This window comes from Sander lucioperca, chromosome 12 (assembly GCF_008315115.2).
Source record: "Sander lucioperca isolate FBNREF2018 chromosome 12, SLUC_FBN_1.2, whole genome shotgun sequence".
NCBI classification, from domain to species: domain Eukaryota; kingdom Metazoa; phylum Chordata; class Actinopteri; order Perciformes; family Percidae; genus Sander; species Sander lucioperca.
In genome coordinates, this window is record NC_050184.1 from 18,936,698 (window position 1) to 18,962,083 (window position 25,386).

General features: G+C 43.5%; 1 protein-coding gene across 1 annotated transcript in view; it reads left to right on the top strand.

Moving 5' to 3' along the window:
• Positions 1–479: 479 nt before the first annotated feature.
• plxnb3 (plexin B3) overlaps positions 480–25,386 on the top strand; it is a 135,583-nt gene continuing 110,676 nt past the window's right edge. Inside the window, exon 1 of the mRNA XM_031293098.2 lies at positions 480–651. The gene's annotated coding sequence lies outside the window, so the exon portion shown is untranslated. The remainder of the gene's footprint in view (positions 652–25,386) is intronic.

Consider the following 25,386-nt stretch of genomic DNA (forward strand, 5'->3'; position numbering starts at 1 on the left):
AAAACAAACATTTACACAACATTGATGATATGTATGATAAGGTATGCCATGGCCACACATATGTAGGCCTACAAGTAGGCTAAGTTTAAGGATTTAATGTGCCTTCCACATATATGTTTGACATAAAAACACGTGTAGATAATAAACTTTATAAATATCCATCCATCCTTTTGGCCCATGTTAATATGGAACTAAATTTGTGTACAATGTAGTGGGGGTCCCTGCTCTGTGTCTCTTTCAGCTAAGGGGTCCTTGCACAAAAAAATGTTGAAGACCCCTGACGTAGACTAGGCTACACCATGAATGGATATGAAGGTTGGTTAGTGAGCCACTTTCACTGAACTTCTGAAAATACCGAGTTCACCTTGAACCCTCTGAGCCAGGCACCAGCACTGACTGCAGCAGGTGGCCGGTTCTTTTCCCTGCAGAGGAGCCAGGCAGCAGCTCCACCGCCGAGGAGCGTCAGAAAAGGCTCCCGGCGCCGCGCGGAGCAGAAGCAGGGCGGGGTCTCTGTCGGACCTGTTGTGTGGCTCTCGGTGTGGATCGTACAGGTCTGTGTCTCTGCTGGACTCTCTCTCCGTGGGGGGTTTCTAGAAGTCTCACCGGGCCGGTTAGACCCCGGTGGATCGCCGAGCAACCCGCCGAGCTCAGGTGAGTCTGACCCGGATCATATTGTCGCCCTTTTCCACGGCTCCAACTTGTCCCGAGCTGCAGCTGCTGCAGGAAGGAAGGAGCGTGTGTGTGAGTCAGGCGTGTCTGACAGCGACACGCCAGACTCCGCTCAGAAATCTGACCGTTTAAAATCGTCTCGCGTATGTTTTCTTGTCTTACACCTTATGGAAATGTATGAATGTGTTTTAAGCAAGAAGGTGTGACGATATTTAATTCGGCTCCAACTGTTTGAGTTAATGTCTCTTTTTTAGTGTCGGTTCTGCGGTTTGAATTCTCGCAGCCGTTAAGTACGCAGCGGCGGAGACTGGAAGTCAGCGAGGCTAAAAGTTGAGGTTTCTGTAACGATGTCTGGCTGGTGGATTGGGAGCGAGCCGAATGTAAGAGGAGTCTGAGTATTTAAATCAGGTATTCAGTTGTGTAAGTTTTGTGTCACAGTTTAACGCGAAAACAGCGTTTGGTATAGTTTTAAGACTGTATTTCTGTGTGCGTGAGCGCGCGCGCGCGTGTCGGGTGTTCCCAGCCTGTCCTGTCCTGGCACGGCACGGCTCAGCCCGCAGCCGCATACTGAATAGCTGACATTCCAAAAAACACACACACACACACACACACACACACACACACACACACACACACACACACACACACACACACACACAGCTGAGGTAGTGTGTTTTGCATGTCAGAAGTGAAAATGGAAGTCACCTTTGCTGATGTTACTTAGAGAAATCTGCATCAAGGGACCCTTCCTGAGAACACAAACAAAAGACAATAACACACACACACACACACACACACACACACACACACACACACACACACACACAGACGGACACACACACACACACACACACACACACACACACACACACACACACACACACACACACACTGATTTTCAGTTTATCTGATAACTGGAGGAACTGTCATGTTACATAACAACTCGTCTCACCGGATGCACAGTGCTGACTGCTTAAAAGAGTAATTTTCATGTTGTCTCAGTCTAACACACACACACACACACACACACACACACACACACACAATACTCTGAATACTCATCATAGTATGTGTTCATTTAGGGTGCATTTTATGCATTGTGTACTCCACAAAATAAGTACTCTGTTGGTTGTCATACTTTGGAGTAGTTAGTAGTAATTACCTGTAGCTGGTTGAGGATTATTTTTTTTTTTCCATTTGTGCTAAAACATTGACTTAAATAATTCATCAATTGTTGACATTGTTGCTGATTGACTCGTCTGGATCATCGGAGGTCCATTTTCAGGATAATTCACTGACATCAAGCGCCGGATGTCCCTCTCCTTCCTCTCTCTGTGTGTCGCCGTTCTTAAACTCCGTTTTCTTCGGGAAACAACAACGACCTTTGAGCTAGCGAGCTACACGCTGAAAATGTCAAGTTTAGAAGAACATTTGGATGGTGCAACAAGCCAGGTCTGCTCGGTTCTTTGGGGGAATGATTGTAAAGATTTACAAAGAATATGTTTAGATCATTTCCTCTCTAACTGGGAGGTTTTGGGACTGATTGGTGGGATTGCTGTGGACGAAGTACACACGGAGATACACTGCTAAGTAGGGCTGCACAATTAATCGCAATTTTATCGAAATCGCAATATGGACTAGTGCAATATCCAAATCACAGAGGGGGGCGCAACATTTGTTAAAGGCAAAATCTGTGTCAACCCATTCTGAATGAAGTATTGTGGTGCAGCAGAGACATCCTGGGACTACAAATCCCATCCTACAGACTACAGAAAAACATCTTTGTTTGGTACAGATCCTCGCAAAAATCCCACTATAATCATTTACATTTTTTGAGATTTAATATTAGTCAATGACAATGAGAATAATGATACAAACATGATCATTCCCTTCAATATCGTGAATCATATCGATCGCAATATCAGTCAAAAATAATCGCAATTACATATTTGCCTAATATCAGGGCAGCCCTACTGGTAAGAGCCAATGAGGTTTAACCATGTATCAGCTAATTTAAATAGCTCACGTTACTGTATTGTGTCAACAGCCACCGTCGCTGCGTCTGGAGCTCGGCGCCGCCCAAGACGATTGTGATTGGTTTAAAGAAATGCAGACAACCCAGAGCTATTTTTTTTCCCCCTCTTATCCCAGAATGCATCTGTGGTTTAGCCAGACCTTCCTCCACAGCGCTGTGGAGATAGAGAATGGCGATGAGAGACCACCGATTGACTGATCTATAGTTTTCATCTTGAATATGTAAACAAGGTGTCCGTTGTCATGATGACACACACAGGTGAAAACAACACCAGCTGGTAATAAATAATGTCTGTAATCAGACTGAAGATGTTTCTGCAAGGCTTCTGTGACATCATCATCATCATCATCATCATCATCATCATCATCATCATCATCATCATCATCATCCGGGTGATGAAGGTGATTTAGCTGAAACGTCCATTTGACTAATCTGAAGGATTTAGTCTGAGTCCAGATTCAGATTACTGTTTAATCACCTCTAATCTACACACACACACACACACACACACACACACACACACACACACACACACACACACACACACACACACACGTGCTGTAATCTGCAGGTTTAGTTCAGCGTCTTCACACAGTCTGAGTTTTAAGAGTGCCGGTAGCTGAGGGTAGCAGTAGCTCAGTCAGTAGGGAGTTGGGTTGGGTTCAAGTCCCCATACGGACCAAAGTATGGTACCTTGGGTACTGCCAAGGTGCTCACGAGCAAGGCACCGAACCCCCGACTGCTCGGGGTGCCTTTCCATGGCCAGCCCCCCCCCTCACTCTGACATCTCTCCATTAGTGCATGTAGAGGTACTGAGCATGTGTGTGTAGTAACAACAGAGTGAAAACATTGTAATTTCCCCTTGTGGGATTAATAAAGTATACATTATTATTATTATAAACTGCACACTGTGTTTTAAAGAGCTAACATTAGAGTGTCTTGTATCAGTGATGCACGAATGCAGGAAAATAAATATCAGGCCCCCGGGAAGTGTGTCAGGCTTCATAGCCAGTTTAACTTAGCAGCAGCCAAACAGAGGAATTACAACTTGTGTGTTCTTCACGTGATGCCCTCTGGCCCAAAAAGACTTCTCCCCACAGACTTACATCATACCTGCCAACATTTGGTTTTCAAATGTATTATTTAGCCTACTTTGCAATATAAATGAAAACATAACTTAATGTATTAATATTTAGTTATTGTATTTATATGTATTTTTGATGTGCTGGGTAATGTCATTTTTTCTTCTTTTTTTTAATGACATTTAAATCAGTGTGACCTTACAAAAAGCGTGGAGGATGTCGATATGACTCGGTAAGATGCATGTAAATAGTTGCTGCCCAACACTGTTGAAATCTACAGCTATATTTCCATTTCTTTGTGGGAACACCGTCTTCATGTGCCTTTTTTATCTGCTCGCTTTCGGGTCTGAACTTTTCGTGAAGCTTGCGCAGAGATCAATTGGGTTATAGGTTGCCAGGTTGAGGGTGATAGGTTGCCAGGTTGAGGGTTATAGGTTGCCAAGTTGAGGGTGATAGGTTGCCAGGTTGAGGGTTATAGGTTGCCAAGTTGAGGGTTATAGGTTGCCAAGTTGAGGGTGATAGGTTGCCAGGTTGAGGGTGATAGGTTGCCAGGTTGAGGGTGATAGGTTGCCAGGTTGAGGGTGATAGGTTGCCAGGTTGAGGGTTAGGGCTGGGCGATATGACCTAAAAATAAAATCCCAGATTTTTTCCAAAAAAATCCGATTTAAGATTTAAATCGATTTTCTTTTTTTCCTCCCCCTACTTAAAATCAATCTGCAGATGACAAAGAAATTGTTCAAAACAAGTTTTAACTTTATTTTGTTTTGACGCACACACACACACACACACACACACACACACACACACACACACATGGGGCATGTATACCATTATGATTATTCATGCCAATTTTGTGGAAATATAAATTGGTTTGAGTGTTTTCCCTTTTTTTGGATGGGGGGTGCTATATATTCAACAACAAACAAACGGATGCGTGACATAAAGCTGTTTTCACACATACAGGTAATTCACTTCTCGTTCCTCGCTTAAAGTTCAAATCATTTTAACGTTATTGCGCAACCTTGCCCCTATTTCCACCTGTTGCTGAGTAACGTACATTAACATCCCATGGTCTCTTGAATGTAGCATACCTGTAGCTAGCTCCTAGTAGTAACTAGCGGTAGAAACAAACGTCGAAGAGGAGCTCCGTGCTACAGAGCGGCGATTGCTAGTTGTTGAAGCCGCTACAGACCTCCATCACAGCTCGGTCGTATCAGCGGCATTTAGTAGATTTGTTGAGCCGCAAAAGAGTTCCTCAACCCCGCCTCTGGTGCCCCGCATGGTGGTCCTTTAGGTCAGCGGTAGCTGGTGGTTCAGTTATCTGAGAATAGGTGACTCTCAGCCGGGGACAGAGCACCGCGAGCTGCCGGTCATTTCGGCGGAGATTACGGATAAGTAAGTAATGAAACTACTAGTTAAGAAAAGAATTAATGTTAGTCCCTGTCGCTGCCATGTTGTTTGTGTATCTCTATGGCAAACGCGCGGGGGGAGGGCTGAGCCCGTTCGGAGCTACGGGAGCCCAGAGGGGAGCGTCGGCGGATGTTAAGGAGAAAATCGATTTTCATTTAAACAAATCGACGTTAACTACACATTCGAGTTAATCGATAAAATCGATTTATCGCCCAGCCCTATTGAGGGTTATAGGTTGCCAGGTTGCGGGTTTTATATTGCCAAGTTAAGGGTTATAGGTTGCCAGGTTACGGGTTTTATGTTGCCAGGTTGAGGTGACAAACGGGTTGAACATTATATATGGTGTGGAGATTGTGTGAATAGGATGCGTTTCATACAAGATCTGGCAACTGGTCAACATTAGACAAACATCTTGGTCCGATTATTTATAAAGGAGTTTGGGCAACGCAAGTTACGGGAGTTTCCCGGGAGAAATAACAGTCCGGGAGATAGGGCTAAAAAAACGGGAGAAACCCGGGAAAAACGGGAGTGTTGGCAGGTAAGACTTACCTGGCGAAAGAGACGTCTGTAAATCATCAGCGAAATTATTAGTTTTCAGAATTTGATCTAGAAGAACTGCACGATTAAATCACTTAATCCCCCATTCGGGTTAGAGGAGCGCTAAACAGGAAGTAGCCGTCTTGGTCGGCGGAGGTCTCTAGTGCACTAGTCCAGCTTTTGCCAGACCTTCCTCCACAGCGCTGCGGAGGAAGGTTTTTTACCCTGCAGAGTTCTGAGGAGCAGTTAACCACAGTCCTCACAAATCCACCGGCGGTTAGAACGCCAACACAGAGACAGAGGAAGGAGACGGACATCCGATCCCGTAAGTTATGGATATAGACTTTAAGAAGAAAGAAACTAGAACAATATTCACATTTAACAAGCTGGAATCAAAGAATTTTTACTCTTGTCTTTAAAAAAATTACTCAAACCGACTAATCGATTATCAAAATAGTTGGCGATTAATTTAAAAGTTGACAACTAATTGATTAATCGATTAATCGTTGCAGCTCTAGTGTCATACATACGCCACTTATTGAGATCAGTAGTCTGGAAATGCTGGATCCAGTTCTTATACATCCATTGAGAGCAGTTGAGTACTCTAATGTATTTTAGCAGGTATACTGTACTATATAAATATATGGATCAGACTGGACATATCAAAGTGGGGGAGTCTGGGTGTTCTCCCCCAGGGAAATTATGAGCCTTTTTTGCACCAATTTACGGTGGAAATACCTTTTTTATTTAGCCTATGTGAAGGAAAACACAGATGACAATTCAAAATATATCAAAAATATAATGGAAAGTATGTTGTTATGTGTCATTGGGCATTTTTAAGTGGGTATATGGAAATCCTGGAGCTTTCTTAGTGGGTATACTGCCAATACCTGCGTATCACGTAGACTACACCACTGGTTGAGAGTCCAACAATGTGTTTGGTGAAGAACGGGCCGTAGCAAGCTAACAAAATGATATGCTTTTTCTACTATGAACTAAAGAGTATGTATTCCTATAGACCAGTGGTTCTCAAACTCTTTTCAATAATGTACCCCATTTGAATTGTGTTTTTAAGCCAAGTAGGGCTGCAACTAACGATTATTTTCATAGTCGATTAATCTGTCGATTATTTTCTCGATTAATCGATTAGTTGTTTGATCTATAAAAATGTCAAAACATGGTGAAAAATGTGGATCAGTGTTTCCCAAAGCCTAAGACGACGTCCTCAAACGTCTTGTTTTGATACAAAACTCAAAGATATTCAGATAACTGTCCCAGAGGAGAGAAGAAACTAGAAGATATTCACATTTAACAAGCTGGAATCAGAGAAATCTGATTTTATTTTAATAAAAAAATGACTCAAATGATTAATCGATTATCAAAATAGTTGGTGATTAATTTAATAGTTGACAACTAATCGATTAATCGATTCATCGTTGCACCTCTAAAGCCAAGTACCCTGACCAGCGATAGATTGACCAAACAACAGCCATGCAACTGAAAAACATTTAAATACTAATGAAAAAAGGCAACAAAAACGTAAAAAATTGGAAAAGGTCGGTAGAAAGAAGGAAGTAAGGCAAGAATAGGTGGAAAATAGTATCAAAAACTTAGAAAACGGCAACAAAAACTTCGTAAAAACCGAGAAAAAAAACACAATAGAAAGAAGAAAAACAAACTTTGAAAAAAGTGACAAAAACCTTGAAAAAGGCTGAATTGTTTTTTGAAAAAAACGACAAACTTCGACAAACTTGAAGAAGAATAAGAAGACAGAAGGAAGGAAGGAAGGCAAGAACAGGTTGAAAATAGTGACAAGAAGTGACAACAACTTTAAAGCAGCCATAGTCAGCTCATTTTTAGGTTCATAATTGTATTTTAAGGTTGTACCAGAATAGGTTTACATGGTTTAATTTTCTAAAAACACCATATTGTTGTTGTACTGCACCGCTCTCTCTCACTGCTGCAGATCCTCTTTTCAGCTGGTCTCTGTTTTAGCTACAGAGTGAGACCTCTTTTCTTCTTCTTCTTCTGTACTATCTTTGATTGCACTTGCACATGCTCAGTAGCTCAGATGTAGATCCAAGGGGGTTAGCTTCTCCTCGGACCGCGAACCTCCTCTGGCGCCATTTTAATGCTACAAAGCCATCACCTCCCGTTAGCATCCCATTGACTCCCATTCATTTTGACGTCACTTTGACAGAGAATAACTTTACATCTGAAGAGTTTAAAGACTCTATTTGTCCATTGTTTATTTCTAAAGAAACACGACAATGTATAAAAGGCTCCATTACCTTGTACCTCACGTTATGGCTCCGTAGCAGACGTTTTTATAAAAATAGGCTAACGATTGGGTCATAACCACGAGACTTACTGTCTCATAGTAGAGGAATTACCGTATAGTACAGGAGAAGCTCTCAGGCAGTTTGGACTTCCATTAGCTGTTTAAGTTTAATTACTTATGTTAACTATCATTTTAGTTGGCAATAATTAGCCTGTGTCTATGTTATCTCCTTACATATACCTACGCTCTCCGTCTCTGCTAGATTGGGAATGATTGAGATTTCTCTTGGCACAGCTACCAGAAGACTTCCAACTTTCAGACAGGTTGCTCACGTCACATCTACGTCTTCAAGCTCAGTTGGAGGCTGCTCAGTAACGCTCAGCCATCACCGGGAAAGATCTTCTAATATCCTTCACTGGTCTCCGTCCAGAGACACGGGATCTGGTGGTCCATTCTTATATACAGTCTATGTGTAGATCATGTCAGCTAGCTAGCTCCATAGACAGTAACAGAAAGGCTGTTTCTACAACTTTGGTCAGTTACAAGGCAGGATTAGCTGGGAGACTTCTAAATGAGGGCGCACATGGAAGTAGTTCTTTTGTAGATTATGGTGAACTTGTGTGTGTTGTAGCAGTGCTTTGCTATTGAGAACGAGGTAGCATGCTAGCGTTAGCATTAGCATGCTAACGCTACGAGCTAATGGTTGCGGTTAGGCTGCTCATTTCGGCTTGTGACGTCACAAACCGTGCAGATTTTGAACAGCTCACCCAGAGACTGAAGGCAGGACACATTCAGAAACCGTATCTCACTCTAAACAGCATGGATGGATTTTTTTCCAAGTTTGTATGTGTGTGGAAGCACCAGAGACACAAAAATAACTCCCCAAATCCCAGAAAAAGTGATTTTTTTCATACTTTAAAAAAGTGACAAACTTCAAAAAAACAGCGACAAAAACTTGGAAAAAAGCGCTCACGTACCCCCTGCAGTCCTCCAAAGTACCCCCCATTTGAGAAACACTGCTATAGACTGTATACATATACGCAGACGATATATGAGACTATGTGAGAGGATTTGGAGTCCCGCTCTGCTGGCTGCAGTTTGTGTTGTTGTTTCTGAAGAGGAATAATACATGTGAACTCTGTGATGTCTGTATGTCAGAAGTTTTGAATCAAACTTTGCTCCGGACCTCGTGACTGCAGATCCTGGACCAGCTGTCTGAGACACAGAGATTAGGGGCTTTCCGACCGGAGGGATATTTGCAGTTCTTAGAACTAAACGTTCCTAGAACACTTTTTTCGTTGTGTTCCGACAGGAAAAATTTGGGGATTTTTAAGTTCCTCTGGCCTCACTAGCGTACTTTTTTAGCTCCTACTTCAGAGCAGGGTCTTTTCCCTTTTCCCTTTTCCAAGGTGTACTTGATTGGTCGAACTTATAAGTCCCGCCCACTGCCAACTCGGAACGTGCAGACGGAGCAACAACCAACAACGGGACATTTTTAACAATTTTCATCATCTTATTCATCATTAAATTCACTTCTGACAACATTTTAGGCAGGAAATGAACTGTTTAGATTTCGAATATAGGCAGTCTTGCGAAAATTGATGCCGAATTGACAATTTGCTTCAAAGTTTTCGGAGTTGAGAAGCTCCATGAAGTGAGGCGACAGCCAGCAAGCGCCGGCCCCGGCCTCTAGCTCGTCGCTGGGTCAGTGATGCTCAGACACCCCGCTGTGAGCTGGAGGTCTCTCAGACCACACACACACACACACACACACACACACACACACACACACACACACACACACACACACACACACACACACACACACAAACACCTACACACACCTCGCTGTGAGCTGGAGGTCTCTCAGACCACACACACACACACACACACACATACACACACACACACACACACCTACACACACCTCGCTGTGAGCTGGAGGTCTCTCAGACCACACACACACACACACACACATACACACACACACACACACACCTACACACACCTCGCTGTGAGCTGGAGGTCTCTCAGACCACACACACACACACACACACATACACACACACACACACACACCTACACACACCTCGCTGTGAGCTGGAGGTCTCTCAGACCGCTCTCGTAAATAAGAGGCTTTTATTTCGCCGTTGACGGTTCGTTTGTTTAAATATCACAACACATGTCCATCATAAGATTAACGGGAACCTGTGGTTAACTGTCTTTTCGGAGTTAAACTCCACAAGCACACACACACACACACACACACACACACACACACACACACACACACACACACACACACACACACACAGTCACACACACACACACACACACACACACACACACACACACACACACACACACACACACACACACACGTCCACAGCGCAGCAGCAGGCAGAGGCTGTTCCGAGTATAATAAAGCCCCGTCTGTGTTGACCAAACATTACGTGAATTACTACGAGAATGGACGGGATGCGGAACTCGGAAGAGTGGACTGATGCGGAGGTGCAGGCCCTGCTGGCCATGTACGGCCTCCTCCATGCTGCTGCGTTGTTGTTGTTGTATGTGGCGCTAAGGTCTAGTGACGATGCTATAAAGACCGTTGCCGTGCTTCCTACCAGTTCCTATGGCCACTTGGCCAGTGGGAATGCAAACGTAAAAAAAGATTTTGGGGGAGAGTAGTTCTTAGAACTGCTTAGAAGTGTACTTTTCCTCTAAAAAGTACAAGTACTATGAGGTCGGAAAGCACCTATTCTCACAGATCATCAGTTCCTATCAGAGAAAACATCAAACTGTTCTGTGATCAGTTTGATGTTTGTGTTTGTTTTCAGCTGGAAGAGCAGACGGAGACTTTGTTTGAGCGGAAATTTCTTTTAACCCTGAACAAGAGACTGTGTGTGTGTGTGTGTGTGTGTGTGTGTGTGTGTGTGTGTGTGTGTGTGTGTGTGTGTGTGTGTGTGTGTGTGTGTGTGTGTGTGTGTGTGTGTGTCTGATTTTGTGTGTCTGTGTCTGATTGTGTGTGTGTGCGCCTGATTAGCACTCAGTTTCTGATACAATCTGCTCAACCATCTGTTTTACTCAACTTTACACTGTGTGTGTGTGTGTGTGTGTGTGTGTGTGTGTGCTCCTGGGAGTATGTTGTCACATGTATTATGTATACGCACATACCAGAGCGATGCTGTTTGTTTGTAACAGAGTGTGTGTCTTTGGGACTTTTCACACCTGAAGTCTGTACAAAGGTCCATGTTTTTGTCACATTGTTACATCTGATCTGGTTAGTTTTTGGCTTCACACTGCAGCTATGCAAGCGCACTAAAGAACTCAACGTGGCATCACTGCGTCCTGCCGTCATCACATACAGTACCCGAGCTGCGTCTCCCGATCCTGGTCACTGATTGGTTTGTAGACGGGCTTCCCCGTCCTCTCGTATCCTTTCTCTGCTGTCGGAGTTTTTTGTGAGTTTTTTCCGACCGACTGCTGCTCTCCCCCGTGCTACAGCGGCTCATTTAGTTTGTTTTTAGCATTTATTCAGAAACAAACGGAAACCTACACTCTCTCATGTGCACACAATTGTTGTGCACGAAAAATTCCATACAAAGTCAATGCAAAGATGCAAATAAATTTGAATGAGGCGAGGACATGAAATTCGCCTCATTCGCGCCTCACCGTGAATTTGCGTGAGTTGAAATATTTGAACTTGAGCTAGAAATTTGCGTGTAGATGTGTCGCAAAAGCCAATCAGTGTTTAGAAAGGAGTTTTCTTTGGGCAAAGTAAGCGGGGATGTGTGACTAACTGGTATGTCCTGAAAATGATATCTCTGTTGTTGTGTTTATGGAGCAGCTCCGATGTTAGCAGAGCCCTGATAGTACCAAACTCCATCCAGAAAACAAGCATTTTAAAAGTTGTTTGCTTGTCGTCTTGCGGACAGACCTGATAAAGTATGAATTCAGACTTTTTACAAATTGGCATCATGATGTTATTATTTCGGCATACTTTTATCCACTTATTGCAATTAAAAAAACGACACAATCTGAACTTTAAGTCGCGCTGGAAGTGGCAGACATCCAGACATAATGTTTCCTTCCTGGAGAAGCTTTTTGCTCCGCCAGATGATGTTATTAATCCAGACATGACGCCGTTTAATTTACCGACTTCCACACAGGTACTTAAACACATGTAGTTTATAAAATCTGATGTTTTATTATAAATTAAACTTGCCAACAATATAATGGCCTACAAATCCAGCTGTATGTTGGGTTTCTTACTGTACGTCCACACCACCGCCGACTTGATCTTCTAAAGATACAGGAAGTCATTCATTTTCAATGGAAGCTGCTTCTCTCAGCTGCAAGGAGCGTCAAATCTGTCAGCGTCGCGTTTTGGGCGTTTTGAGCGACCAGAGCATCAATCAGAAAGTTGAAAGTAGGTCAACTTTATGGTAATGAGCTATGACGCGGTTCAGCGGCAACCAATCAGAATATAGACGTCCTTCACGCTGGCTGATTCCAGAGAAACATACGATGTAAACTTTGGTTCCTACCAAAACATTAGTTCAGAGAAAAAGGAGGAGAAGCTCATCATGGCCGTTGCTGGGTTCCCTATCATTTATGATATTTGCGTATAGGGACCAGTTAACGTTACCTGCCGGTCACATGGTCTCTAAACAGTCCGCTCACGGTGAAGTCCTGCACGGATCAACAGCTGGCGGCTGCTCGCTCTGCCTGCACGCTGCTGCGGTTCAGCGGCTAACGAGCGAGCTAACTTAGAGTTTAGATTCTCGCCCCGAGCCCGAGCCCGACCCGACCGGACCTCGGGTCGGGCTCGGGCCGTTATTTTCCGCCACATCCTCGGGCCGGGCCGACTCTTGACTCTTGATCAAGCAATTTTTTTTTTTTTAATCCATTACCTTATTATCCTATTTGGGTGGGGAGATAGCTATGCCATAATCAGAAATATTATAAATATATATATATAGGCTATATAAAAGTAACAAATGTGTACAAAAGTTAGGCTGCAGTTACAAAATGCAGCACTTCATGCGCGGAGTCTCCTCCTCTCACACGCATCACACCGGGAGCTTGAAGATGTAAAGAAAAAAAGAAAAACAGGAGAATTACCTTTTGAGCAAGTGTGGAGGAAAGTCGGAGGTATGGAAGCAGTTTAAACAAGTCGTGGGCAGTGACAACAATATGTTGTTCATCATTGTTTCTTTTTTTTACGTTTCTTCATTCAGATCCATCTGCGATCCGTTCCATTCTGAATAAACAGCAGTTTACAGCTTCGTCCTTGTTGTATTATTCTAAACAGATTTCTGTAGTTCAAACAACTCTGAATTGTAGTTAAGAACGTCAGTTATAACGGCCCACGTATTAAAAAATTGTCGGGTTTAAATCGGGGTCGGGCTCATAATTACAATTAATGTGTCGGGCCGGGCCGGGCTCGGACGCAACGTGCTCGGGCTCGGGCAGGTTCGGGCTTGATTTTTTTTTGGGCCGATCTAAGCTCTAAGCCAGGGGTCACCAACACGGTGCCCGCGGGCACCAGGTAGCCCCCAAGGACCACATGAGTATCCCTCAGGCCTGTTCTAAAAATGAAAATTGAATATTGACATTATCTGTTTCCCACCTTGTTAAGTCATTGTTGATAATTATTGTGAGAAATCTTTAACGTGATCAGTGTCTTCACATAGATGACTATCATTAATCATTAATAATCATATATAACTAAAGGCAAACTGAGCAAATTAGTTATTTCAGAAGAGTGTATCAAACTGGTAGCCCTTCGTATGACTCAGTACCCATGAAGTAGCTCTCAGTTTCTAAAAGGTCGGTGACCCCTGCTCTAAGCTAACTGCTAACAGACACCGCTGCGACCAACAACCAATACACATTCTGTCATTATATATGTCATTTATAAAAGGTTTCTAGTGTCAGTGTATTGGCCGTGCAGTGGCTGCTTGATCTTTTTCCATGATGAACATAGAATGCTGCTACGTCAGAGCGGCCAAAGCCTCAAACAGCTTCCCCGGACTTTCTGACCAGCGTCCTTGACCGGGCGGCCAGAGCTTCTTTGCAGCTCAAGTCGGCGGTCGTGTGTACGTACAGTTACAATCAAATTTCCCCAAAATAACTTGGATGCGTGCATGTACGTTGTCTGAAACCTAGACAACATTCTTCATAGGTAAAATGAATGATTGGTGCTGACAGCTCTACACCGGTCCCAGGTTAAAGGTCCCGGAGGTTTGGCCTACTAAGTAGCCTGCCTACAAGTTTAAGCGAGAACAAAAATATATAGTTTTTATACAGACTTTTATATACATTATATATTCTAGTGTATTATCATAATTTGTTTAACGTGCAAATATTTTTTTTTTTACCTCAACCTCAAACCAGATAAAGACTTGCGCCCCCCCTGTGATCTTTGCCGCCCCCCTTAGGGGTCCCTGGACCCCAGGTTGGGAACCACTGATTTAACCCTTGTGTTGTCTTCCCCGTCGACCATGATGCAACTTTTAGTTTTTTTGGGTCAAAATGTAAAAAAATAAATAAATCCGTTTTGGTCGTCTTTTTCGACACTTTTGTCACTTTTTTTTAGAAGTTTCTGTCAATATTTTTCTGCGCTTTTTTGTCTTTTTTTTTTTTTGCATTTCTGTCACATTTCCTGACGTTTTTGAAGATTATATCGACGTTTTTTTGTCACTTTTTCCGATGTTTTTGTCACTTTTTTTCTGTGCTTTTTTAACATTTTTTCCTACTTTTTAAAACGTTCTGTTATCAATTTTTCTTTACATGCTATAAAATTGAATAAAACACCCAAATTCAATGAAAGTAGTGAACTGGTTATTTATTTAACTTGTGAAGAGCGAACCATCCACGTTATTTTATTTTAAAATTTGGTTGAAAGAAACCCACATTTCTGATAATTGATTAATGAAATTTTTTGAAAATGGGTCAGATTTGACCCGAGGACATTAGGAGGGTTAAACACAAATGATCCAAATATGGGGCGACGCAAATATTTGATTTGGCCTTGGTGTGAACACGCCATAAACCCTGAGCTAGTCCTTAACGAAGCTACGCTTCTCTGATAACACGACGGTAGTCTGCCAGAGCTTCCTGTAATTGGTCCGAAAGTCTGAAACATAAAAAAAAAAAATGCTTTCGCAGTAGAAGATTACATTAAATTAGATTAAACGTTATTGTAATTGTGCAGAGTACAAGTACAAATACAAGAAATGCAGTTTGCATCCAACCAGAAGTGCAAAAAGAGCAGAAAAGTGCAATGTGATATACAAAGTATAGACAGGACAAGAAATATAGTGCAGTGTAGACAGTAGTATACAGTTGGTTTACAGAAGGTGGTTTAGAGTAATATAAATTAGGGCTGGGTAATATATTGATATTATATCAATATCGTGATATGAGACTAGATATCGTCTTAGATTTTGGATATTGTAATACCGTGACATGACATAAGTGGTGTCTTTTCCTGGTTTTAATGGCTGGATTAAAGTAAAGTGATGTAATTCTTTGAATTTACCAGACTGTTCTAGCTTTTCTATTATTTGCCTTTACCCACTTAGTTATTATATACACATTAATGATGATTATTTATCAAAAATCTCATTGTGTAAATATGTTTTTGTAAGCACCAATTGTCAACCCTACAATATCACTGCAATATCGATATCGAGGTATTTGGTAAAAAATATCGCGATATTAGACTCCATATCGCCCAGCTCTAATATAAATTAAATATTAGGGGTGCACAAGTCAGAAAATTCACAGTATGTAAATGCAGTTACTTTTCCCATGTGATTGCAGTAGACATACAATTAAAAAAAAAAAAAAAAAAAGTAATTAAAAAATATGAATCGATTTTAGGAATTCTATGAATTGGTAGAGCTGAATCTATTTTTTTGCACACCCCTATTAAATATAAATATGTGCAGTGTATTAGCAGTTACCTTTTTATAAGAGCAGAATAAATATGGCTATGTAATATGAACAATGTATGAACAACATGTACAGATATGTGCAATGTAGTAGCAGTGACATTATAATAGTAGTAAGAATAATATAGATATATGCAGTGTATTATAAGAAAAACAGAATAAATATGGATATTCAGTGTGAACCATATAGACAGATATGTACAGCTATGTGCAGTGTGGAACCGGACCATGTTTCAGTTTTTTTCCGGACGGAGACTACCTCTTTTTGTCGGACCAAATTTCGTCCGTTTGGTCTGGACTGTGGTCCGGTATGGAGAGCCATCCGGTGCAAATATATACATGATTTTTAACACGTGTTAAAAAATAAAAATAAAAATCACGTATATTTGAACTGGATGGCTTTCCATAGTCCGGGGAGATTTCACACCTGTAATTTTGAGGCGGGTATGGCTGCAGCCTGGAGCGTCCCATGTCATGCCGTCCCGTCTCATGCCGTCTCGCCTCATGCCGAGGCGTGTCCAACGGTAAGTTCAAAAGGTCAAAAATAAGGAAATCGCTAATTATTTTCCAGATTTCCAGATGGAGTCACCGGAGTCACGGGTAAGTTCTTGACCACGTTTGTTGCAATCAATTGAAAAACGTTTAAACTGTTAAAGTAGCAATTTTAGCCATAGAGTATATATAGAGTGTATAGTTAGCAAGAAGGAAGGGCATGACATGGGACGCTCCAGGCTGCAGCGGCATCAGGCAGGATGGCATGAGCCGGGGAGCGTGCTTTTACTTTGAAAAGTACAAGGTCGGGTTGGCCCCAGGCGGGACGGCATGAGACGGGACGGCATGACATGGAACGCTCCAGGCTGCAGCCATACAGTCTTGGTAATTTTAGTTCAGATCAAACTGAAAAGTGGGAAAGTTTATGATTGGTTCCTTTGAAGTACCCCGGTTACGATTGGGTTTTTGAAGTACACCAGTTATGCAATCATTTAAAGGTGCTCTAAGCGATGTCACGCTACATTTTTTGTCACATACATCAAACCTCTCCTCACTATCCGCTAGCTGCCTGTCCCCTGAACACACTGTAAAAAACATCTCCTCACTATCTGCTAGCTGCCTGTCCCCTGAACACACTGTAAAAAACATCTCCTCACTATCCGCTAGCTGCCTGTCCCCTGAACACACTGTAAAAAACATCTCCTCACTATCTGCTAGCTGCCTGTCCCCTGAACACACTGTAAAAAACATCTCCTCACTATCTGCTAGCTGCCTGTCCCCTGAACACACTGTAAAAAACATCTCCTCACTATCTGCTAGCTGCCTGTCCCCTGAACACACTGTAAAAAACATCTCCTCACTATCTGCTAGCTGCCTGTCCCCTGAACACACTGTAAAAAAACGTGGTCTCTGTAGAAAGCCCAGGCTCCACAAACCGCAACAAAAACAAACTGACCAACCTGCACCACCAAACATAACAAACAGCGTGCTAGCATATAACCGACCAGAAAGATTTGAGGTGCGGGTTTCGGGGTTAGTGCGCATATAAGTATAATAAATACTGAAGACAGTGAAGTCTGTTAATGCCCAGTAACGTGTGTGTGTGTGTGTGTGTGTGTGTGTGTGTGTGTGTGAGAGATTCATCTCTTTCTGCAGATGAAAGAGTTGCTGGTTTGATTCCTCAGGGACTCTCAGCAGCTGCCTGCTGGTCTGACACACACACACACACACAAACCCTCAGGTGTGTGAGTGTGTTTGTGTCTCTGTGTGTGTGTGTGTCTCTCTCTGTGTGTGTGTGTGTGTGTGTGTGTGTGTGTGTGTGTGTGTGTGTGTCATATCTACCTGAATCAGCTTTCATCGTGTTTTACATAAATTCTCTCAGAACTGTTTCATGTTGAACGAATAAATATGAATAATTAATGAATGTGTTTACGTGAAGATCATGTTATGAATCTCTGGTCTTTGTAGTTTTTGGTAGAAATGTCCCGAGACCATTTTTGTTTTTTAGAGTGATACGTCTCTTCTGTCTAGAATAGATGATCTCATGTCAACTTTCATGAGTCACATTCTCCAGCTTTCATTTCTATCAGGGTCATAATTAAAGCAGTGTTTCCTCGAGGAGTTTTTTTTGCAGTGGGGGCAGGTCTGTCGTCACGACGATGAGCTGACAGAACTGACAAGTTGAACGTTGTCCAATCAGAACGGACCCACCGCGGTGATGTTTTTGGTGGAGCTGTTCGGTTTGACAATAAACTCCATCAACACAACAGTATGTGGAGTTAAACTGGACGGGTCCAATACCCTCTGAATAGTTCTACTAGTTGTTAAACTGGACGGGTCCAGTAACCTCTGAATAGTTCTACTAGTTGTTAAACTGGACGGGTCCAGTAACCTCTGAATAGTTCTACTAGTTAAACTGGACGGGTCCAGTAACCTCTGAATAGTTCTACTAGTTGTTAAACTGGACGGGTCCAGTAACCTCTGAATAGTTCTACTAGTTAAACTGGACGGGTCCATTAACCTCTGAATAGTTCTACTAGTTGTTAAACTGGACGGGTCCAGTAACCTCTGAATAGTTCTACTAGTTGTTAAACTGGACGGGTCCAATAACCTCTGAATAGTTCTACTTGTTGTTAAACTGGACGGGTCCAGTAACCTCTGAATAGTTCTACTAGTTGCTAAATTGCAATGTGAGCGGCAGCATTACATTTCATATTGCATTATGTGGAAATTACTAGAATTGTTCTATGGGGTCTTTGGGAATGGGTCTTTGTAAATTATAGAGTGTGGTCTAGACCTACTCTATCTGTAAAGTGTCTCGAGATAACTCCGTGCACAGACGCACGCACAGACATGCACGCACGGACGGCCGCACGCACAGACACACGTACGCACAGACACGCACGCACGCATGCACAGGGACGGCCAGACACGCACGCACGTACGGACGCACAGACACACACACACGCATGCACAGACGCACGCACACACAGACTCATACACACACAGACACACGCACACACACACTCGTTTCCTTTCCTGTCTTAATGGTGTGTTTGAAGTTTGTTGATGTTTCTGTGATGCCGTGAACCTGAACTGACAGGAGGGGCGTGGAGGACGACCGGAGGACGAGTTGAAACAAACAAGAAAACCACAAAGACAAGTGGATTTGGGGGGGGGGGTAAGAGGGGGAGAGGGGGCCTCTATTGTTGATCCCAGATTAGGGCGTGGCCTCCGAACAGTTTATGCACACACACACACACACACACACACACACACACACACACACACACACACACACACACACACACACACACACACTGTTGAGTCGAGTGTGAATGAGGCGTCCTTGATCACACCAACTGCTGAGCCCCCACAAACCATCCCCCACCCACATACATCTCCCACATCCTAGTGTGTGTGGTGTGTGTGTGTGTGTGTGTGTGTGTGTGTGTGTGTCAGATCACACACACAGACTATGTGTGTGTAGCTGGAGGTGATATTAATAATCCATAAAGAAGCTGGTTTCTCCCGATCGCTCCCCATGGAGTCAACACACACACACACACACACACACACACACACACACACACACACACACACTGCTATCCAGCTGTCTCACTGCCTGACAGACAGACAGGATGGTGGAGTCATCACTTTCTTCCTTCAGATGTGTTGTTCTAGTTTTAAAGCTTTTTTTTTTTTCACAGGAACTTTTCCAGGATGAGGGGTGGAAAGTTTCTAAAGAACGTATTGACACGGATATAAGATTATATTTTTCTGTATTACATCATCCCCTCCAAACAACGTTTGACAAGAGTTCTACTCAAAAAGCAATGTTAAACTCATTTCAAGCACCGAAACAATTTGTACAAAACATCTTAAAGTGCTCATATTATGCTCATTTTCAGGTTCATAACTGTATTTAGAGGTTATATCAGAATAGGTTTACATGGTTTAATGTTAAAAAAAACACCATATATTTGTTGTACTGCACATTGCTGCAGCTCCTCTTTTCACCCTGTGTTCAGGTCTCTGTTTTAGCTACAGAGTGAGACCTCTCACTGCTGTAACATCTTTGTTGGCAGTCGCACATGCTCAGTAGCAAGGTAAGGACTACTAGCCAGTCAGAATGTACCAGAGTCTGGTAGGACCAGGCTCTAGTGTACCAGAGTCTGGTAGGACCCGGCTAGTGGACCAGAGTCTGGTAGGACCCGGCTAGTGGACCAGAGTCTGGTAGGACCAGGCTAATGGACCAGAGTCTGGTAGGACCAGGCTAGTGGACCAGAGTCTGGTAGGACCAGGCTAATGGACCAGAGTCTGGTAGGACCAGGCTAGTGGACCAGAGTCTGGTAGGACCAGGCTAGTGGACCAGAGTTTGCGTTTAGTTTCAGGTGAACTAACATCAGCTCCTGCGAGTCCACGACAGAGAAACCTGGGCAGAGAGGAATAAAAACTCTCTTCACGGTTAAAGCCAGGCGTGTCCCTCTCTGATGGTCGAGGTTTACATACAGTAGCAACGGCTGAGGTAACCATGGCGACGAGGCGTATGGCTGATGGCGAGGAGAGCGGGACCTCAGAATGATAGTAATACCGACCGGCGTGTGTGTGTGTTTATAATTGGCTGAGATGAAATATTCTCTTTGATGTTGACGTAAAGTCAGAACGCCTGAAGATCCAGAAACAGCTGCTAGAGACAGACCGGTATACAGACCAGTTAACAGACCAGTCAACAGACCAGTTAACAGACCAGTCAACAGTCAACAGACCAGTCAACAGACCAGTTAACAGACCAGTCAACAGACAACAGACCAGTCAACAGACCAGTTAACAGACCAGTCAACAGACAACAGACCAGTCAACAGACCAGTTAACAGACCAGTCAACAGTCAACAGACCAGTTAACAGACCAGTCAATAGACAACAGACCAGTCAACAGACAACAGACCAGTCAACAGACCAGTTAACAGACCAGTCAACAGTCAACAGACCAGTTAACAGACCAGTCAATAGACAACAGACCAGTCAATAGACAACAGACCAGTCAACAGACCAGTTAACAGACCAGTCAACAGTCAACAGACCAGTTAACAGACCAGTCAACAGACAACAGACCAGTCAACAGACCAGTTAACAGACCAGTCAACAGACAACAGACCAGTCCACAGACCAGTCAACAGACAACAGACCAGTCAACAGACCAGTTAACAGACCAGTCAACAGACAACAGACCAGTCAACAGACCAGTCAACAGACCAGTCAACAGACCAGACAACAGACCAGTCAACAGACCAGTCAACAGACCAGTTAACAGACCAGTCAACAGACAAATTAACAGACCAGTCAACATACAACAGACAACAGACCAGTCAACATACACCAGTCAACAGACCAGTCAACAGACCAGTCAACAGACAACAGACCAGTCAACAGACCAGTTAACAGACCAGTCAACAGACAAATTAACAGACCAGTCAACAGACCAGTCAACATACAACAGACAACAGACCAGTTAACAGACCAGTCAACAGACAACAGACCAGTCAACAGACAACAGACCAGTCAACAGACCAGTTAACAGACCAGTCAACAGACAACAGACCAGTCAACAGACCAGTCAACAGACCAGTCAACATACAACAGACAACAGACCAGTTAACAGACCAGTCAACAGACAACAGACCAGTCAACAGACCAGTCAACAGACAACAGACCAGTCAACAGACCAGTTAACAGACCAGTCAACAGACAACAGACCAGTCAACAGACCAGTCAACAGACCAGTCAACAGACAACAGACCAGTCAACAGACCAGTCAACAGACAACAGACCAGTCAACAGACAACAGACCAGTCAACAGACCAGTTAACAGACCAGTCAACAGACCAGTCAACAGACAAATTAACAGACCAGTCAACAGACCAGTCAACATACAACAGACAACAGACCAGTCAACAGACCAGTCAACAGACCAGTCAACAGACAAATTAACAGACCAGTCAACAGACCAGTCAACATACAACAGACCAGTCAACAGACTAGTTAACAGACCAGTCAACAGTTTACAGACCAGTTAAGCGATGCTGCTCAAAGATTGTTGATATTTAATCTCAACTACCAAACAAATACCCCTCTTCAGAAGCTCCGCCCCCCAGATTCACATACAGATAACTACTGGCCGGCCGGCACGTTCACACGCTGCCTGAAAGACATGTTTAAAATCGCGACTGTTCCGTTCAAAACTGCGAGCGGCGTTCTCTGGTTTAGATATGAGTGGTATGGTTTGGAGGACCAGTCTGTGTTGGTTTGTACAACCAGGGATGCACCGAATCCAGGATTCGGCTTCAGATTCGGCTGAATATTGGGCTTTTTGACGGGGTTGGGTTTCTGCCGAATCTTAGAATTTTTTCCCACCGAACCCTACGCTTGCACTCCGCGCGCTACGCTGGTCGACGTAATGACGGCGCCGTTGATTACGGGAAGGTGTTTACGTAGGCGGAGCGTTCAATGCAGTAGGCTGTGAGGAAGTGAAAATGGAACTGGTGAGCAGAAAAAGTGTAGTTTGGCAGTACTTTCAGTCAAAAGAAGGCCATTCAAGTCCAGCTACATGTTCAATTTACAATGCTGATTAGTCTGGTGGTGGCGAGGACCCTAAACTATACACAACATCACCGCTGTTACAACATCTGGTATGAAACATCTGGAAGAATACAAGTTGTTATGAAGGAATCTACAGACAGCAGCCAAAATGCAGCAACTTCAGGTACGGCAAAGGAAGGACAGTCACAGTTTACTTCATTAATGAGTTTACTGTGTTCATGGACTGAGGATGGGACGAGGATTCAGCAGAATCTTAACCAGGGGATTCAGGATTCGGCCGAACCCCAAAAATCTGGATTCAGTGCATCCCTAGTACAACATGAAGTAAATAAGGTTTGGTCAGATCTTCATGTATAACAGATTCTGTAGATTATTGCTGCGTTTGACCTCATATTTATTCACTCCGTTGTGTTGTAGCAGAGTTTACATAACGTCTGTGTGTTGACGCTTGCACAATGTGTAACATTCGGTAAACACTTTCTAGCGTATACTCTGCTCACGGCCCCGACACATTTCTGAGAAGCTGAACCTCAGGGCAAATAGAAAAGGTGTGTGTGTGTGTGTGTGTGTGTGTGTGTGTGTGTGTGTGTGTGTGTGTGTGTGTGTGTGTTTCCATGGCTTCAGACCGAAACACACTTCCTGTGACCAACAGCTGACTTCCTGTCTTTCTTTACTTTCTCTGGCTTTCTGCCACCTTCACTGCCGGGCAGTTTAGAGTCAACTTTATTGACTCTTTGTGTGTGTGTGTGTGTGTGTGTGTGTGTGTGTGTGTGTGTGTGTGTGCGCGTGTGTGCGTGCGTGTGTGCGTGTGCGCGTTCTTCAGCACTAGGGTTGTGGCTTCAACTACTGCTGTGTTTGGAAGCCGGCAATTTAGCCTTTGCCATCTTGGTTTTTTTAAACTAGATGTGACGATTATTGACAAGAGGTCTGCTAAGCTAGTGTGGTTTATGGTTGCGATAGCGCTGCGCTAAGCTTAACGCCAAACATGGGAAGTTGCTGATTTTCAACCCTTCTGAAGCGAGTCATCTAGCGGAGATTTACCGGCGGGTAAACTCGGACCTCCGGCTACTGGAGACATTCATCTGCATGTTCGGCAGAACAGAAAATCTGCAAATTTCCCCTTAAGTTACCAGCTAGCGGTAGCACTAGCTAGCTACCTTTGTTGGCAGAACGCTGAACAAGACATTTCTAGGCGACCAAAATGTTACGGTCTACTTTGCTGAAGTGAAAACACACAGTGAGAGGGTCAAAGTTTAAGAAGAAAACACGGACAACACCCAAAAACAAGTTGAGGTCTATTTTAATGTCCCCAGTGTTAGCATGGTTAGCATCGCTAAGCCTTTGTCACTACCTGATGTGAGTCGAGTGCAGATGTGAGTTGCACATGCGTCACTTTGCGACAATGCCCGGATTTCACATAGATCTGTTTTGCTGTTAGCCACAGAATAATGAGATAGGTACATTACATAGCAGTAATTTATTATTTAGCATAAGGCATCACATTTTAACGGCATGATCCCTGATGTCAGTTCTAGATTTGAGGCTGAAGTAGCCTCCAAGATGCTAACGAGAGACTTCTGTAATGTCAATACAATAAAAATGGACCTACAACAAAGTCCGTTCACTTCTGCCTACAAGTTAGCAATCAAACACAACAAAGGCTGTCACTTGAATGGCGTTTTGAGCTCATGTTAGCAATCAAACAATCATAGATAGCTAAATGTTTGCCGGATCCCTTGGCGTTTTGCCATAAACCGTTTAAATCTGAGCACATCTGCACTCGACTCACATCGGATAGTGACATCTCTGTCCTGACTGACAGGTCCTAAAGCATCCCCTGCTTTATCCTCTATTTTAAAATAAATGGGAGCATCATTTATTAAATGAACATCATGCTGTGTTGAAGAAGACTTGAAACTGGCGATTGAGACCATCAACTCATTATGAAAATGTTTACTGAGGTAATAAATCAAGAGAGAAGTAGGCTCATTTTCTCACAGACTTCTATAGAAACAGACTTCTTTTTGGAGGCGGTGGAGTCGCCCCCTGCTGGAAGTTAGAGAGAATGTAGCTTTAACTGTACGTCCACACCGCCGCCGACTTGATCTTCTAAAGATACCGGAAGTCATTCATTTTCAATGGAAGCTGCTTCTCTCAGCTGCAAGGAGCGGAAAATATGTCGGCGTCGCGTTTTGGGCGTTTTGAGCATTTTGAGCGACCAGAGCGTCAATCAGAAAGTTGAAAGTAGGTCAACTTTATGGTAATGAGCTATGACGCGGTTCAGCGGCAACCAATCAGAATATAGACGTCCTTCACGCTGGCTGATTCCAGAGAAACATACGATGTAAACTTTGGTTCCTACCAAAACATTAGTTCAGAGAAAAAGGAGGAGAAGCTCATCATGGCCGTTGCTGGGTTCCCTATCATTTATGATATTTGCGTATAGGGACCAGTTAACGTTACCTGCCGGTCACATGGTCTCTAAACAGTCCGCTCACGGTGAAGTCCTGCACGGATCAACAGCTGGCGGCTGCTCGCTCTGCCTGCATGCTGCTGCGGTTCAGCGGCTAACGAGCGAGCTAACTGCTAACAGACACCGCTGCGACCAACAACCAATACACATTCTGTCATTATATATGTCATTTATAAAAGGTTTCTAGTGTCAGTGTATTGGCCGTGCAGTGGCTGCTTGATCTTTTTCCATGATGAACATAGAATGCTGCTACGTCAGAGCGGCCAAAGCCTCAAACAGCTTCCCCGGACTTTCTGACAAGCGTCCTTGACCGGGCGGCCAGAGCTGCTTTGCAGCTCCAGTCGGCG